We start from the raw sequence: 5,000 nt of genomic DNA on the forward strand, positions 1-5,000 counted from the left end.
CAATTTGTCCCTTAACCTAACTCAATTTGTCCCTTAACCTAACTCAATTTGTCCCTTAACCTAACTCAATTTGTCCCTTAACCTAACTCAATTTGTCCCTTAACCTAACCCACGTTGTCCCTTAACCTAACCCACGTTGTCCCTTAACCTAACCCACGTTGTCCCTTAACCTAACCCACGTTGTCCCTTAACCTAACCCACGTTGTCCCTTAACCTAACCCACGTTGTCCCTTAACCTAACCCACGTTGTCCCTTAACCTAACCCACGTTGTCCCTTAACCTAACCCACGTTGTCCCTTAACCTAACCCACGTTGTCCCTTAACCTAACCCACGTTGTCCCTTAACCTAACCCACGTTGTCCCTTAACCTAACCCACGTTGTCCCTTAACCTAACCCACGTTGTCCCTTTGCCTAACATAGTTCACTGCTCGGAATCTCTGGTGTCGTTGTTATCCTCATGTAGATGTCTTGCGAGTGTTGCTTACTTTCCACATATTCCCGCTATCCACTGTCAATTGTACTGCAATAGGACTATATCGCCCCCCCCCCCCTCTGCCCCTCTCTTTGTGTCTCCGTCCTCTCAAGCTGGTCGGTCTGGCGTTTGAGTGTTAAATGAGCCTCGCAGCTGTTCAGTTGCGTTCAGATGTCGACGCCCTCAGTGTACGTCGTGGTATGGTCTGTGTCCATTGTCCGCTGATGTCGTACGCGTAACCCACACGCTGTACCGATCATCGGTAGTTACGTACAGAGTGAAGTAGTGTGATACGTGTGACCGTACGCTGGCTGTGCCCAACGGTGTCGAATCTCAATTTCCATATGTTGTGCTCGATGCTACTTGTCTCGTCTCCCAATAACAGCTAGGTTGCACTGTGGTACGCCGTAGAGGCGTGTGGGAGGAACGTACGAACGCATTGTATGTCACCCTGGGTCGCTGGGGGTGGTGGTGCGGTGAGTCAGGTCAGGTCAGCGTGAGCCGTGTGATGTAGTGACGCGTGTATTCCGACTTTGTCGTATTGCCTCACACAAAGTGCTACCCTGGTGGACCGCGTTCCATATCTGGGACATGCCGCAGATGCCGGTTGACAGTGGATCGCGGAAGGGACATCGCATACGTGCGCGGGCCACCTTCCACGTGTTCTCTTCTGCACATGTCGCAGTGTGTATGTGGTCTGATGTAGCGTGTCGTGACACATGACATCCTGGCATGCAAGAATTGTTGAATTCGCAAATGTAGGTGGACATCTACGTTTACTGCCCAAGATACGCAAATGAACTGGAAATCCGTTGTTGAGCGGTTGTTCACGCTGGAGGTGAATCTGTGATGGCGACGATCGGTACAGCTATTAACCGGTTGTTTCAGCGGTACCCGCCACATCCACACACGTGACTAGGCCCATGTGGGTATGAAGCGATACGCGGCGGTGGCTTGGTGGGACTGTTCCCGGCCGGTGAAGGGGGGCCGCCCGGCGTGTTGGCCGCGCGCTGCGTGGGCGCACGCGCAACAGGCGGCTGGTGGGGGGCGCCGAGTGGCAGGAGCGCCAGCCGACGGGCTCGGCAGGCGGCGCAGCTACGCTGCGGCGCACCCTGCACGCGGCGCCTGGCGGCCAAAGTTGGTTCAGCCGAGCCCGGTGCGAAGCGCGGTGGACATCTGCAGTGTGCTGGTCTGATTGAGGACTGTGTGCGTTGAGGATGCGCCGCCGCCTGGCACTCGGCGCCGCGACGCCGTCTGCTGCTCGGTCGCCCCAGCGGTTCTCGCAGGTGGTTTGTATCGCAGTTGTGCGGACGTGTTGGCGCGTGCGCTGTGCTGGGAGAGTTCGCTTCTGCACCCAAGTGGGGCTTTGCCCTTGTGTGGCGCTGGCGTTGGAGCTGCCGGTCACCATAGGTGGCGCGTGTTGTCTCCCGCCGGCAATGCCACGACAGCACGCTCCCGGGCCTCTGTCGGCAGCGGCAAGCTCAGTTGGGAGCAAGGGTGTTCGCACTAAAACCGTCTACTCGCCTAACTCCGGGCGATTGCGCCTCTCTCGAAACCGACCAAGTACCTAGGACGGCGCTGCGCGCCGCCGGGACCTGAGAGGGTTTCGAGGTGTATCGTGCAGGGGAGCTCGGCCTCCTCCTGTTTGCAGAATAATTGAGCGGACGCTTGCGTGTTCGCGCGGGCCCCCGGGACACACTCCCGGGCGGCCGGCTGCTCAGCTCTAGTTGACGCAGCTCCCTGGTTGATCCTGCCAGTAGTCATATGCTTGTCTCAAAGATTAAGCCATGCATGTCTCAGTACAAGCCGCATTAAGGTGAAACCGCGAATGGCTCATTAAATCAGTTATGGTTCCTTAGATCGTACCCACGTTACTTGGATAACTGTGGTAATTCTAGAGCTAATACATGCAAACAGAGTCCCGACCAGAGATGGAAGGGACGCTTTTATTAGATCAAAACCAATCGGATTGGCTTGTCTGGTCCGTTTGCCTTGGTGACTCTGAATAACTTTGGGCTGATCGCACGGTCCTCGTACCGGCGACGCATCTTTCAAATGTCTGCCTTATCAACTGTCGATGGTAGGTTCTGCGCCTACCATGGTTGTAACGGTAACGGGGAATCAGGGTTCGATTCCGGAGAGGGAGCCTGAGAAACGGCTACCACATCCAAGGAAGGCAGCAGGCGCGCAAATTACCCACTCCCGGCACGGGGAGGTAGTGACGAAAAATAACGATACGGGACTCATCCGAGGCCCCGTAATCGGAATGAGTACACTTTAAATCCTTTAACGAGTATCTATTGGAGGGCAAGTCTGGTGCCAGCAGCCGCGGTAATTCCAGCTCCAATAGCGTATATTAAAGTTGTTGCGGTTAAAAAGCTCGTAGTTGGATTTGTGTCCCACGCTGTTGGTTCACCGCCCGTCGGTGTTTAACTGGCATGTATCGTGGGACGTCCTGCCGGTGGGGCGAGCCGAAGGGGTGCTTTCGCGTCCCGAGGCGGACCCCGTTTAAATCCTACCAGGGTGCTCTTTGTTGAGTGTCTCGGTGGGCCGGCACGTTTACTTTGAACAAATTAGAGTGCTTAAAGCAGGCAAGCCCGCCTGAATACTGTGTGCATGGAATAATGGAATAGGACCTCGGTTCTATTTTGTTGGTTTTCGGAACCCGAGGTAATGATTAATAGGGACAGGCGGGGGCATTCGTATTGCGACGTTAGAGGTGAAATTCTTGGATCGTCGCAAGACGAACAGAAGCGAAAGCATTTGCCAAGTATGTTTTCATTAATCAAGAACGAAAGTTAGAGGTTCGAAGGCGATCAGATACCGCCCTAGTTCTAACCATAAACGATGCCAGCCAGCGATCCGCCGCAGTTCCTCCGATGACTCGGCGGGCAGCCTCCGGGAAACCAAAGCTTTTGGGTTCCGGGGGAAGTATGGTTGCAAAGCTGAAACTTAAAGGAATTGACGGAAGGGCACCACCAGGAGTGGAGCCTGCGGCTTAATTTGACTCAACACGGGAAACCTCACCAGGCCCGGACACCGGAAGGATTGACAGATTGATAGCTCTTTCTTGATTCGGTGGGTGGTGGTGCATGGCCGTTCTTAGTTGGTGGAGCGATTTGTCTGGTTAATTCCGATAACGAACGAGACTCTAGCCTGCTAACTAGTCGCGTGACATCCTTCGTGCTGTCAGCGATTACTTTTCTTCTTAGAGGGACAGGCGGCTTCTAGCCGCACGAGATTGAGCAATAACAGGTCTGTGATGCCCTTAGATGTTCTGGGCCGCACGCGCGCTACACTGAAGGAATCAGCGTGTCTTCCTAGGCCGAAAGGTCGGGGTAACCCGCTGAACCTCCTTCGTGCTAGGGATTGGGGCTTGCAATTGTTCCCCATGAACGAGGAATTCCCAGTAAGCGCGAGTCATAAGCTCGCGTTGATTACGTCCCTGCCCTTTGTACACACCGCCCGTCGCTACTACCGATTGAATGATTTAGTGAGGTCTTCGGACTGGTACGCGGCATCGACTCTGTCGTTGCCGATGCTACCGGAAAGATGACCAAACTTGATCATTTAGAGGAAGTAAAAGTCGTAACAAGGTTTCCGTAGGTGAACCTGCGGAAGGATCATTACCGACTAGACTGCATGTCTTTCGATGTGCGTGTCGTGTCGTGTCGCGCAACACGCTACCTGTACGGCAGTGGCCGTGCGCCGCGTGCGGAACCACGCGTGCCTCTCAAAACTAGCGGAAGTGTTGTTGTTGTTGTGTGGTACGAGCGCTGAAGCTCTGGAGCGGCTGGCCTGCGGTACCTGGCGCCTGGCGCCGGTTTTGAATGACGTTCGCCCGAGTGCCTGTCCGCCCCGGTGTGGAGCCGTACGACGCCCATCGGCTGTGAGGCCGTTGGACACAAAAAAATAGTGGAACAGGGGCCGTCAGACGCCTCAGTCCCGCAAATGCTGCTGTCTTGAAAGAGACAGTGGGAGACTGAAAAGGAAAAGATCACCCAGGACGGTGGATCACTCGGCTCGTGGGTCGATGAAGAACGCAGCAAATTGCGCGTCGACATGTGAACTGCAGGACACATGAACATCGACGTTTCGAACGCACATTGCGGTCCATGGATTCCGTTCCCGGGCCACGTCTGGCTGAGGGTCGGCTACGTATACTGAAGCGCGCGGCGTTTGTCCCGCTTCGGAGACGTGGGAGTGTCGTGGTCGCCTGTGTGGCCGGCCGCGTCTCCTTAAACGTGCGATGCGCGCCCGTCGCCTGGCGGTTCGCATACCGGTACTTTCTCGGTAGCGTGCACAGCCGGCTGGCGGTGTGGCGTGCGACACCTCGTACAACGACCTCAGAACAGGCGAGACTACCCGCTGAATTTAAGCATATTACTAAGCGGAGGAAAAGAAACTAACAAGGATTCCCCCAGTAGCGGCGAGCGAACAGGGAAGAGTCCAGCACCGAACCCCGCAGGCTGCCGCCTGTCGTGGCATGTGGTGTTTGGGAGGGTCCACTACCCCGACGCCTCGCGC

The 5,000-nt window shown here is 55.5% G+C and overlaps 3 non-coding genes across 3 annotated transcripts in view; all 3 read left to right on the forward strand.

The window, feature by feature from the left end:
• Positions 1 to 2,210: 2,210 nt before the first annotated feature.
• Positions 2,211 to 4,102, forward strand: LOC126325557 (small subunit ribosomal RNA). The gene has a single exon (XR_007560163.1). It is a non-coding gene; the product is annotated as a small subunit ribosomal RNA (ribosomal RNA).
• A 369-nt stretch (positions 4,103 to 4,471) lies between these two features.
• LOC126325553 (5.8S ribosomal RNA) lies at positions 4,472 to 4,626 on the forward strand. The gene has a single exon (XR_007560159.1). It is a non-coding gene; the product is annotated as a 5.8S ribosomal RNA (ribosomal RNA).
• A 188-nt stretch (positions 4,627 to 4,814) lies between these two features.
• The window catches only part of LOC126325558 (large subunit ribosomal RNA), a 4,222-nt gene continuing 4,036 nt past the window's right edge, over positions 4,815 to 5,000 (forward strand). Inside the window, exon 1 of the ribosomal RNA XR_007560164.1 lies at positions 4,815 to 5,000. This exon is cut by the window's right edge and continues 4,036 nt beyond it. This is a non-coding gene — a ribosomal RNA (large subunit ribosomal RNA).

Source organism: Schistocerca gregaria, unplaced genomic scaffold, assembly GCF_023897955.1.
Source record: "Schistocerca gregaria isolate iqSchGreg1 unplaced genomic scaffold, iqSchGreg1.2 ptg000926l, whole genome shotgun sequence".
Taxonomy (NCBI): Eukaryota; Metazoa; Arthropoda; class Insecta; order Orthoptera; family Acrididae; genus Schistocerca; species Schistocerca gregaria.